Source organism: Muscardinus avellanarius, assembly GCF_963383645.1.
Source record: "Muscardinus avellanarius genome assembly, chromosome: 19".
Classification (NCBI taxonomy): domain Eukaryota; kingdom Metazoa; phylum Chordata; class Mammalia; order Rodentia; family Gliridae; genus Muscardinus; species Muscardinus avellanarius.
This window is the reverse complement of record NC_137805.1, coordinates 6,507,257-6,521,016: the sequence shown is the minus strand read 5'-3', so window position 1 is coordinate 6,521,016 and position 13,760 is coordinate 6,507,257. Positions and strand designations below refer to the sequence as shown.

Sequence of the window (13,760 nt, the reverse complement as noted above, 5' to 3'; positions counted from 1 at the left end):
AGAATCTAAAGAGAAAGCCTACAGAATGGGATATCTTTGCCAGCTACTCCTCTGATAGAGGATTAATATTTAGAATATACAAAGAACTTAAAGACTTAACACTAAAAAAATAACACAATCAGGAAATGGGCAATTGTACTAAATACTTAACAAAAATGGCCAATAAATATATAAAATGGCCAATAAGTATATAATATGGTCAATAAACAAAAAATGGCCAATAAATATATAAAATGGCCAAATGGCCAATAAATATATAAAAAATGCTCAACATCATTAGCAATCAGGGAGATGCAAATTAAAACTACACTGATATTCCATCTAACCCCAAATAAAATGGCAGTTGTCAAGAAGCCAAATAATAATAAATGCCGGCAAGGATGTACAGAAATAGGAACTCTTTTACTCTCTTAGTGAGGTTGCAAATTAGTGCAGCTGCTATGGAGATCAGTGTGGAAATTCCTGAGAAAACTGGGACTGGATCCACCATGTGATCCAGCTATACTACTCCTTGGTATCTTTCCAGAGGGACTAAAATCAGAGTAGTGTACTAATGCATGTCTACCCATGTTGATAGCAGCACAATTCATAACAGCCACATTATAGGACCAAGTGAAGTGTCCATTAGTGGATGAATAGATTACAAAATTATGGGGCACACACAATATAATCCTACTCAGCAATAAAGAGCAAAATTATGTCATTTGCAGGAAAATGGATGAACCTGGGGGACATTATGTTAAGTGAGATTGGCCAGTCCCAGAAGGTGAAGGGTCATGTGTTTTCTCTCATATACAGACACTAAAGAGTAATCAGAATATAAGAGAAACTTTGGATAATGGAAGAGAGACCTCAGTGGAGCGAGGGAGGTGGTTTAGGGAAGGGGAGTGGTTGTGGAGGTGGGAGGGAAAGTAATGAAGAAAACACTTCCACTGGCATTATGTACACATGTGAGAATACCAGTTTCAATCTCAGTATCCTGTATGGGGAAAGGGGAAGAGGGGAGGGAGCCAGGGGAAAGCCCACCAAGTGCTGTGTGCATGCCTGTCACCATCACTGTGAACTACATTATGATGTGACTGCAATGCACCGAGAAAAGTATATAAAAATAAGATAAAATGCCGGGCGTGGTGGCGCACGCTTGTAATCCCCGCACTTGGGAGGCGGAGACAGGAGAATCGCGCAGGGTCGTAGTCAGCCTCGCTGGCTTATGGGACCCTGTTTCCAAATAAATAAAAAATATAAAATAAGGTCTGGGAGTGTAGCCTGAAGGTAGAATGGCTTCTAGGAACCCCAGTACCACAAAAAAAAAAAAAAAGATAAAATTACATTCTTTTAGTCAAAAAATTGGTTAGGACAAATTTTGCCTCATTTCAGCTGTGTTGAAAGAAAGCTGAGAGGTCCTGGTAGGTTCACGTCCTCCTGACTCAGCGTGATATTCTACATGATTTAAAGAGAGCCCTTGGGTCCTGCCTACCGCTTGGCAAGTCACTCTTTACACTTCATCTACTAAATCCATTCTGAGAAACCAGGCACCAAAATGCATCAAACATAATCCCGCCCTGCCTCTTTCCTCTTTAACTCAGTTCACAGCGATGCCCAGTTTATGCTGCATGTCCTGGGCTCTCGTCCTTCCTTAACCCTGCTTATCCTCTTTTCTAACCCAACTGACCATAGCCTGGCCCCACAAGCACATCCTCTGTTATCCTTAGTTCATGCGGTGCATCAGCAACCAAAACCCCGGTAGTCTCACCTTGAAAATCAGAAGTGAGCCCTTTTGCACTTAGTTCCAATTAGAACCGGGCTGGATCCTAAAAATGCTGTTCCCTGTAGCTACTCCAGGACTTGCAGCATTTGAAAATTCTTACTGCATTTACTACGGAATCTAAAAGAATCTTTATTTCCATTGTTGTTCTTAAATACTTGTTCTTCTCACTCCTTAAACCATCCCACTGCCTTGGAATCTCTAGGCATTTGCCGCACCAGCTGTTGCCCTTCCTTACTGCAGCTATACACAGCTTTACCAGAAATAGTCTCAGTATTGTAGATGTTAACGAGTTGTCTTAGTTCTTGACCTCCAGCAAGATTCCAATTGTCATACTTGGCCAATTCAGTGTGCAGGTAGGTGATTGGTCCATCATTCTGCCTCCTACTAGTCTTCAGTAACCTTTCCCTTGACCTCTCCCCTGTACTTTATTATTTCTTCATATCACCATAAGCTGTGTGTGTGTGTGTGTGTGTGTGTGTGTGTGTGTGTGTGTGTGTGTTACTAAGGGTTGGACCCAGTTTTATTCTACCTCCAAGTTACAATTCTGGCCATTTTAAAAATGGTTTGTAGCCAGGCGTGGTGCCACACACTTGTAATCCCTGCATTCGGGAGGCTGAGAGAGAAGGATTGTGGTTCATAGACAGCCTCAGATACTTGGTGAGGTCCTCCAAACTTAGTGAGAACCTGTTTCAAAATAAAGTATAGCTGGGCGTGGTGGCGCACGTTTGTAATCCCCGCGCTTGGGAGGCAGAGACAGGAGGATCGCGCAGGTTCGAAGCCAGCTGCGCTGGCTTAAGAGACCCTGTTTCCAAATAAAAATATAAAAAATAGGCTCCTGGGAGTGTAACCCGGAGGTAGAAGGGTTACCAGGAACCCCAGTACCACCAAAAATAAATAAATAAATAAAGTATAAAAAATAGGGCAGGGGGTGTAGCTTGGAGGTCGAATGCCCCTGGGTTCCATCCCCAAACCCAAAAACAAACAAACAAAAAAATGGTTTGTTTTGAGTCTTGTTTATTTTCTGATGCTGGCCTCAAATCTGCAATCCTCCTGTCTCAGCTTCTCAATTACTCGGACTAGAGTCATCTGTCGTTACACTAATCTTATCCATGACTTTTCCCCCTCAGAATTTCAATTTTGAGCGTTTTATTCTGTCACCACTCCCGCCTACATTTCTAGCTCACTTCTACTAGCCTCACTCTTCTGGGATGCGACTTTCAAAGTATTAACTGCCACCTTCTCCCTGTCTGCCTCCTTCACCATGGCACTTCCCCTCTCCTCTGGCTGCGACTCCACTCACCATGATGATAACAGCCTTGTGGGAACACAGGCAGACCATTCTCTCATGTATTAATCAGAATTCTGCTGAAATAATGTTCCATAAAAAGAGACTCAAAATCTCTGGGGCTAATATGAAGAGACATCTATTTCTGCATTGCGCAGCTGCAGGACAGCTAAGAAGCTCTGTGGCAAGCCCCAGCTTGGCTCAAGTCTGCACCGACTTCCTTCACTATGGGACAGGTAGCTGTCTGGAGTAGGCTCTTACCATGGTGCGGCCAGAAGCTCAACAGAAACAAGCAAAACATACAGGCATACCTGGTCATGTGACAACTACTCCAATTCTATTGGCTAAAGCAAGTCATATGGCTGCACCCAAGGTCCACAAGACAGTGGTTAGTGGCAGATGCTACAAATCACAAGATACGGGATGTAGATTCATTATCTTGTTTATTGGGGACGTGTTAAATTCAGAAGACTAGCCCAATTCCAACCTTCTCTCTTCCTCTATTGTAGTCATCAAACAAAATTGATAAGTTGGGTCCCTCCTCCACGTGATCTCACAGCGGAACAGGAATCGGAAGCCAAAAGCGGAGATATCTGGAGACTCCAGGTGCCTCAAGAATCCAAACATCGCGATGCTACAGATGTTGCGAGAATTGGCATGCCTATAAAATAGCAGTGCCTCTGAACCCCCATGTGACTCAGCCGGCAGATCAGGACTACGTGCAACTCTCCAGAAGCATGGCCCGTCGGTCCCTTCCCCCACGACCGGCTGACTCTCCGGACAGGCTGGGGCCAGGTCCGAATAAAACAGTGGCCTCTGATAACCTGGTTGGCGTTTTTGCCTCCCTCCTAAACCCCCTAGCTCTATTTTCAACCTAACAAAAATCAAGGTCCTATGTGAATTGGCTGTGCTTGCTCTCAAGTGGCTGTCCACCACCAGAGACAAACTGCTGAATGATCTCACCTTATACCCATGACTACTGACCTCAAGTGCTACCTAAGTGATGTCCAGGAATTCTGTAATTTCCCATCCAGTTTTTCTACTCCTCTTCCTCCTCCTCCTCCTCCTCTTCCTCCTCCTCCTCCTCCTCCTCCTCCTCCTCCTCCTCCTCCACTTCCTCTTCCTCCTCCTCTTCCTCCTCTTCCTTGTAGGAGGACCTTTTCCTCTTCCTACATTTTCCTCTTCCTCTTCTTTCTCCTCCTCTCTCTCCTCCTTTCATTTCTCTTTTTTCTTCCTCTTCCTTTTCCTTCCTTCCTTTTCCTCCTCGGTATCCCCTTTCTCTTCTTCCTCTTCTTGAAATAACTATTTTATGCCTCCTTATTCCTCACCCCTAGCACATGGCCCCTTCATACCCCTCAGTGGGTGACTTCTTACTCCACTGAGAAAATGAAAACAACCAAAGAAAGTATCCATTTTCTATGGCATCCAATTTACCCATCTTTATGTACAGCATCAATGCGCTCTGCCTTTCCTGTATATTTTCTTTCTCTTTGCTTTGCATGGATACTAGACCTCGTCATCACTTGCCCACCCAAGGATTTAATTCTCTGCTATTTGTCCCTCCTCCACATTATCAATTTTATTTTTTCCTTGAATTCATAGCAATATACAAAATTCTGGAACATGCTGAATATGCATCAGTATCAACAATGCCTCCTTTTAATCCCATAACTTACCCCCAAATATAATACCAATTTTCTTTGCCCTTTTATAGAAAATCTTGCTGGGCATGGTGGCGCACGCTTGTAATCTCCGTGCTTGGGAAGTGGAGACAGGAGGATCAGATCGCGCAGGTTCGAAGCCAGCCACGCTGGCTTAAGAGACCCTTGTTTCCAAATAAAAATATAAAACAGGTCTGGGAGTGTAGCCCGTAGTTAGAAGGGCTTCCAGGAACCCCAGAACCACCACCAAAAAAAAAAAAAAAAAAAAAAAAAACCTCGAGAAGTTGCCTACTTTCAATCTTCTTTTCTTGTGTTCAGGCATGGGTCTCTGTCAACCCACTGGACTTGCCTTTGCCAGCATTGCTATGACTTCCAAGTTGACAATTATAACTGTCAGCTTTCTTTCTCTAACTCATGGACTCACTGGAGACATTTGAATCACTAGATGACACCGTTCTTGGTAAGTGTGTGTGTGTGTGTGTGTGTGTGTGTGTGTGTGTGTGTGTGCTTACATGGCTGCTGGGACAGTGCAATCTCCCAGCTTTCCTACTACTTTGAGATCTCAATTCAGTGTTCAGTACTTAGTACTCAGTACTCTCAATTTTTTTTTTTTGGCCATACTGAGGATGGAACCCACGGGCATTCTACCTCCAAGCTACACCCCCATCCCTATTTTTTATTCTATATTTTGAAAGAGGGTCTCACTGAGTTGCAAAGGGCCTCACTAAGTAGCTGAGACTGTTTGTGAACCGCGATCCTATGGTCTCAGCCTCCCAATCACTGATTACAAGCGTGGGCCACCACGCCCAGATCTCCATTCTGTATTAGTTATTAACATGACTCTAACCCTTACCTACTCAGATCAGTGCATTTTGAGGACTAATAACATTGGAACACCTGAGAACTGTTAGGAACTGTGGAAACTCGAGTCCCAGCCCAGACCTGCTACACCATAATCTGCATTTTTAACAAGGTCCTCAGGTGATTCCCATGCATTTTCAAATTTGAGAAGCGCCAACTGTGATAATGTCACTGGGAGATGACCCTGTCGAGTAACTCTGTAACCCCTCAGCAAAGGAGAAATCATTCTTTAGTTAGATCTAAATAATCTAACATCACCCAATCAGCATTTCAATTCTTTCCTACTGACCTCTCACCCCACATGTCAGAATCCAATCTTGTTATGTGCCCCTAATTGCTCCTTTGACTTTAGTGCACCCTGGATGAATGTACCAGTTTGGGATTATTTCAAGCTCAGGTCACTGACTAAATTTAATGACAGTCTCTTTGTGTCTGAAAATCTACAAGAGATGACAGTTTTGAAAGCCATCCAACTTTGTTTACCCACAGTTCTGTCCCCTGCCATCAGGATGCCGTGGAGGAAAAGGCATGTTATCCACAGTGTGTCCAACAGCGTTGAACAAACCAGGGCAACTGTGGGTCAGATGTTTTCTATGTTAATGGAAGAAATGTATGCTGATTTTACAAACAATTCCTGACATTCCATCTCTCCCTTCTCCTAATGTAATGGTTGAAAAAAAGCAGAGGGACAGGGTGCTCATATTTCCTTTTGATTTATATTTGGGTTTATCTTAGAACACTGTAACATGCTTTTTCAATGGCACTCATTATTCATTACAAACTATTCTAAAGAAGTTCAGAATACATTTTGATATTTACCAGGAAGCAATTGTCTCTGTAAAGGATGCTCAGCTCTGGTCCTTTTCCTGTTACTCTTGGTAGGAAATTTTAAACAAAACACAGTTGATATTTACAGCATTGGGAAGTTTCGTTTTTTAATTTCTCTGTCATCAAAACATCTGTGTCTATTTTTTCACTGGGGAAATAGGGTTTGAAGACTTTATTAAATATTATGGTTTTAATTTTAAACCTTGATATCAACCCTGCCCTTAGCCACGATGTATTGGAGCACATAAATTAAAAGCTTATGAGTACTATAAATATATTCATCCTTCACCCATGGATGGAGGGCCTCCTTTATACAATAAACACTGCTGAGTAAAATGGGGAATATAGTAATTCATACAAAACGTGTGTACTGAAAACATACTCTAAGAGAGTTGAAATAATGTGGAAGAAAATCAGAGATATAAACAAAGAACTTCTAATGTTCTCTGTGATGATGGTGAAGGAAACGCTGACAGTCTGGCATCAGGAAAGTATCTGATGGTCTAATGGAGCTGCTGGGAGAAAGTGGCTTTTGAACTAAAATTTGAAGATGAGAAGAATTTGAAAACATGACAGCAACATTGGGGGATGTAATTCTATAAAACAAGAAGATTTGAAGAGTCATGGAAAAGGGCAAATAAAACTAGTAATCAACTTTGTGCTAGGAACGATTTTATTCACATCATCCCATGAGGATTGTGACCAGATCAGTTACAGTTTAGGAGCAGAGAAGAGGGAAATGAAGCTGAATTGTAAGGAACAGTTCCTTCCGAAACATTTGGAAAGAAGTCAGAGTCATTTTATTTTTATGGAAGTCAAATATTCTCCTAGTATTAAACAACCTGCTAACCAAATAAGTATAAATTAATGACTTTTATAGGTTTTTGTTTGGGTTTTGTGGTAGTCTCCTGAACTCTGCAGGTAGTCTTAATTAGATCAGTATTAAATAGCCATTGTTCTAATATTGCCTAAGAACTTTAAAATTATTTCCTTTGGTCCTTAATATAATCTTAAAAATTAAAACATACAGAAACCATCAATAAAGAAGCATTTGGAGACATACCATTTTAGTGCACAACCTATATTCTTTGTGTGTGAGTGTGTGTGTGTGTGTGTGTGTGTGTGTGTAGTACTGGGGATTGAACGCAGGGGCAGTCTATCTCCAAGCGACAGCCCCGTTCTTTTTATTTTTATTTTATTTGTTTTGTTTTGAAACAGAGTCTTCCTAGGTTGCTGAAAGTCTTACTAAATTGCTGAGACTGGTCTCAAACCTGCAATCTTCCTGTCTCAGCCTCCCAAGTACTGTGATTATAGGCATGTGCCACAACCACACCCAGCACAAACTATGTTCTTACAAAAGTAAAAATAGCAATTTATGCAGCAGTCATAACTTTTAGAACACCATCAGAGACCTAAAAAAGGTACTGAAACATTCACTGAGGAGCTTTCTAGAAACAAAAAGGCTTTAGTGAATCTTCCAGGATAAAGGAACTTTAAGGAAAAACTCAAAAACTGAGATAAGCTACCATTTTAGGTCTTAATATATGTGATTAAGATTCATAAGGTAAGCATCGCTTTGGTTTTTTTCCTCATAAAAATAATGTAATGCTAAAGTGAGTGAATTTTCTCAAGCTTCCAATTTTATTTATCTTTTTTCTTCTTACAACGTTCGAACATTATTTTTGGCAGATGATTTTGAAAACAGAAAATGTTTAGTTCACCACTTGGACAGCTGTGGGTTCTTTCCTTTTCTTTCCTATTAATGATTAAGCACTTCCTTGCAGCAAAGAATGGGATTGAAGTTAGAATTTAATTGACAATGTAAAAGTCCTGAATAAAAACAAGTATTTGAGTGGGAAGAAAAAAATGTCCTCAAGAAATTTATTACATTTATGCATCTCACGGAGACATAGCCAACTCTGCACCTGTTTTCAGTATAGAGGACTTTGAGGTCATATACAATGAATAAACTTTTCCTTTCAAATTGATTGTTTCTAAATGTAGCTCTACATAATGGATCCTCTCAGTTTGTGTTTTCTTTTCAACAAAACTCAAAAATCTGTAGCCATTTGATTTCGCATGAACAGTCACAGTAAGCTCAGAACATATGTACCTTTTTTTTTTCTTCAAAAGTTTCATTATTACCATAATGGTTAATCTCCCTTTCCTTCCTATCACTAACACTGTCCAGTTACTACCATTCTTTCTTGAAGCCATTATTTATTTTTTTTCTTTGGTGCATTGTAGTCATACATCTTAATGGCATCCAAGATGGTAGAGGCATGCATGCATGCACACATTTTCTTATGGTCTGTGTGTGGAGGCCAGTTAAGAAGGCATTGTCTCTGATCAAGTAAATGGCAAGTTCAGCGATACTTTCAAGGTCACCTTCACTGTGTTCTTTGGCAGGTAGATTGAAGGCTCTTTGCATTTGCAAAGTGCTGCCTCCACAAAAAGAAAATGGTGTCAAAAAATGGAACTAACTTATTTGTCTAAAATCTTGATTAGTTTGAAATGTCTGCCTTTGGCAATTTGAAAGATGTTGCCAATAAATGAGAAGTTCCCAGGTTCTACTCTAAAACTTGCCTGCGGCCCAGATCTTTTAATATTTATGGTGCATGACCTCCAACTGTCAATGATCTCTTATTTTCCAGAAAGCTATTTTGGGGTGAGTGACAAGAACCTCAGGAGCCAGGACATATTAGGCTCCAAATGCAATATTGCAATATTGCATTTATAATTGAAGGGGACTGTACCTTTATGTAACGGCCATGACTTTGGTCACCAAAGGACCATTTGGGCTTTGTTAGAACATGGAGGTAATTCAGGGATTTTATAACCCTCCAGCAACCATCACAACTTGTTCAATCCAAAAGAACAAGCACATCATTTATAAAAATGGCATTGGGGCATATATGAAAAATTCAACTTTATGGTTACATAAGTGGCTGGCCAAAATATAATCGAAGCACAAGAGTATTCATAACAGAAATTTGTTTTGTACAGGAATTGAACCCAAGGTATTCTACCTGTGAGCTATACTACCAGCCCCTTTCATTTTTATTTTTTGAAACAGGGTCTCATTAAGTTGCTGAGAACAATGCCATATTGCTGAGGCTGCCATGAATCTGTGGTCCTCCTGTCTCAGCCTCCCAAGTACACACAAACCACCATGCGTGGGTATAATAGAATATTTTAATAGCCTTTGGGTTATTACTTTTTTCTTTAAGATGAAACAAAACCAGGCATGGTAGTGTACACTTGTAATTTCAGTACTTGGGAGGTAGAAAAAGGTTTGAGCCAGCCTCAGAAACATCATGTGGCTCTCCTGTTTCAAAATAAAAAATAAGCCGGGCATGGTGGTGCACCCTTGTAATCCCAGCATTCAGGAAGCAGAGAGAGACCAGAAGATCCCAGTTCGCAGACAGCCTCAGCTACTTAGGGAGGCCCTTCACAACTTAGTGAGACCTTGTTTCAAAACTAAAAAGACTAAAAAATAAGGCTGGGGGTATAGCTCAGAGGTAGAATGCCCCTAGGTTCCACCTTTGGTACCGCAAAAAAAGAAAAAAGAAAAAGGCTTGGGGCCTATCTCAGGGGCAGAATTCTCCTGGATCCCATCCAGGAGTACCACAAAAACAAACAAAAAATGGTGAAATAATGTTCCAGTTTAAGGGAAGTATTCTGATTTTAAAAATAAGTGGAATGACTTATGAAGAACACTGAACATTTGTTTAACCAAATACAAAATGTTTCACAGCCTAAAAAATCTTCACCAGAAATCACTATCAATTTCCCAGAGTCCTGCTCCCTCAAGAAAATAACTTAGCACTTTGAGAATATTCCCTTAGTGTTTTTTTTTATCATGCATATATATGCTTACAGAGTTTTTATGAAGTCCAAGAGGATTATTATCATGTAATTCCTTCTTCTGCACTTGAGTCTTTACTGATGAGTAAGCAAGTGAAATAGGTCATTAGCAAATTAGTCCTGATGGGAAATGTGGATGTTTTTAGCACCCTATGTAATATATCTCCACACTGTATATAAGGAGGACAAATGTCTTTTAACAGTCCTGTGGTTTGAGTATGCCTCCCAAAAAGCATGTCTTGGAAACTTGATTTCCAGTGCAACAGTGTTGAGAAATGGGGCTCTGAGAGGTGACTTGGCCAGGAGGACTCCAACTCATGAATGGAATAAGGCTGCCTTTACAAAGGCTGGAGGCTACAAATTCAGTCTGCAGCAAGGCTCTTGACCTTGGACTCCAAGCTATAGGAGAGAAAGTTCTTTTCTTTGTACAATACCCTGTGCTTGGCATTCTGTTATAGAAACACACACACAAAAAACTAAGTTATTTCATCTTCACAGTATTCTGTACAGTGCCTATCTTTTTTAAATTATTATTTATTTATTTATTTATTTTTAATTTTATTTTTTATTGGTGCAATGTATTCATACATCATAATGGTATAAAGAAAACACTTTTGTAGATATACATGCACACATCGCCCAGTTAGCCCCTACCCGATCCCCACCCCGTTCCCTCCCCATCCCTCCTTCCCATGCTTGGCTTAGTGGTTGACATCTAGTTTTATAGCAATTTATCCAATATTAACGATGATAATCTCACAAAACAGTTTCATTTGTCTGATACCAAGCTTTTGATGACTAAAAGATAACAGTTCAATATTTCTTTTTGCTTTCTTTCTTACCAGAGAATATTATTTTTTCTCTTGTTTTTTTTTTGGGGGGGTGAAGCTATCATACATTTATTTATTTATTTTTCAGAAAAAAATCTATCCTGATATGGAATATAGACTCTAGATACCCAAAACAATCTCAAAGATGAACAAAGCTAGAAGATGTATATTTTCTGATTTCAAACCATGTAAAGCTACAATAATTGAAACAGTGTAGTACTGTTCCAGAGGCAGATATATAAACCATTGGAGTTAAATAAAAGCCTAGAGATAAATTCTTCCATATATTGTCAAGTTATTTTTGACAAGGTTTCCACGAACATTTGGTGGAGGAAATAATAATCTTTTAACTAAATATTATTGAAAAATAATACTTACCTGGAAAAGAATAAAATTGGACCCTTACCTAACATATTTACAAATATTAACTCAAAATAGATAAAAGACCTAAGTATATATCTTAATACTATAAACTTTTAGAAGAAAATCTGGGTCATAAAACCTCACAACATTGAAATTGGCAGTGATTTCTTGGATATGATTTCAATGGCGCAGGCAACAAAAGGGTAAATAAACTCCCTAAAAAATAAAAAAAATATTGTATATCCAAAGACAATGTAAACAGAGTTAAAAGTTACTGATAGAATGGGATAAAATATTTCCAAATGCTATATCTGAAGGTATATTAATATTCCAACTAGAAATCCTAAAAATTAGCAACAATAAAAGCAAATAATACAATTTAGAGTAGGTAAAAGACTAATATAAATAATGATTCTCCACAGATAACCAATCTTAGTTGTCTGTTGGATGGAAAATCTTGTTTCTCTGGTTCTGGTGTGTGTTACCTATTTCTTCTTTGTAGTTAATCTCTGAGTATTTTCTCTAGCGCTGGTTTTGAAGACATAAATTCCTTCAGTTTCTGTTTGTCGTGGAAGCTTCTTATTTCCCCATCTAATTTGATAGAAAGTTTTGCTGGGTAGGAAATTTTTGGCTGGAAGTTGTTTTCTTTCAGAGTTTGGAATATGTTACTCCAAGCCCTTCTGGCTCTCATGACTTGGTTTGGGAAGTCTGGAGTGATTCTAATTGGTTTGCCTCTGAATGTCACTTGGCCCTTTGTTTTTGTTGCCTTTAAGATTCTCTGATTGGCTTCCACAGTGGTCATTTTGACAATTATGTGGCGTGGGGATCCTCTTCTCTGATCCTCTCTAATGGGAGTTCTATAAGTTTCCTGGACCTGTGTATCGACCTCTTGCTCTATATTTGGAAATTTTTCTGCTATTATTTCCTTGAAAAGATTGTTAATCCCTTTGGTTTCACCTTCTTTTTTCTCCTCTATTCCAATTATCCTTAGGTTAGCTCTCTTAAAATGGGCCCATATTTCTTCAATGTCAGATTCCTGCTGTCGGATTTTTTTTTCTAAATTAGAAACTATGTGTTCATTTTTTGAATGATCATCTTCTAGGAGCGAGATTCTATTCTCCATGTGGTCTAATCAGTTGTTTGTACTTTGAATTGAGGCCTTTACTTCATTAATTGCATCCTTTATCTCTCTTTGGCTCTCTCTGAATTCTTTTCGAAACACCTCTATTATTTCTACAGTTATTTTCCTGATTTGATCTTGTATAAATCTCTGAATTTCTGTTTTATCAGGTTCTGATGTTGTGGGGTTGTGGGCATTCATTACTCCATTGTTATTCCTCTTTCCCATGATTTCGGAAGTTTGTGCCTTCTCTGAGTTCTTCCCTTGGGTCACTACGACTTCACTTAAGGTGCTCTGGATCTCGAGTCTGTGGTATCTCAGTCACCACTACTCCTTTACTGGGTTGTATTGCAGATTCTCAGATCCTGGGAGTCAATCGAGGCTGCTTTAGACCATGGGGGGTGCCAGGTTGGGTGTTCTCCTATGGTGTAATATCTCTGCCACCAACACTCCCCCACTGGGTCAAGTCCCTGGGAGTACAGTACTGGGACTTCTCCTCTAGGGGCCCCAATTTGACCCACTGTTGAGTGCGCAGATGGAGCTGTCGTGGACTTGGCGAATTCGCTGCTGCTGCCGCCGGTAGCAATATGGTGCCGCTGCCGCGCCCTCAGCTGTGAGGCTGGCGTATATCTTTTCTGTTTTTGAACTCCACTCTGGGTCCCTGCAGGGTGCGCTGAGCCCAGCCCCTGGGAGCTTTAGATGCTTCCTGCGCCGAGAAATCTGCCGAATCCCCCCCGGCTGTTCTGCAGCGGCTCACTTCGGCTCGCTGTCTGCCGCTCCTCTCTGAAGCTTGGTGGGCTGTTGAGTGTGTTGGTCTGGTGCCGTCTGGTGAACTTGCCGCTGCCGCCAGCAGCAAGGCGCTGCTGCCGTGTTCTTGGGCGTGAGGCTGGTGTATCTCCTCTCTGGTTTCTGAGCTCTGTTATGAGTTCCCTTCCTCTCTGGAGCCTGGTGCTGCAAGGCAAAATGGCGCCCGCCGCTTCACGCCGCGGCTCTGGCTGCAGCACTGCGGTCTGGTTTCTGGTGTCGCGTTTTTCCAGCCCTCTTTTTCTCTGTCCCTTAAAATTACATTTTTTGTTTCTCTGCTGATGGTGTTTTCTGGCTATGAAAGGCGCTGATTTTGTGGTAATAGAGATTGCTTGTTAGCGGGGCTCTCGTAAGCCCCATTTTGCTCTGTCGC

At 40.6% G+C, this 13,760-nt stretch overlaps 1 protein-coding gene across 1 annotated transcript in view; it reads left to right on the top strand.

Annotated features, from left to right (window-relative positions):
- The window catches only part of BTBD3 (BTB domain containing 3), a gene marked incomplete at both ends in the record, with an annotated part of 544,971 nt that overhangs the window by 400,341 nt on the left and 130,870 nt on the right, over positions 1 to 13,760 (top strand). The window lies entirely within an intron of this gene.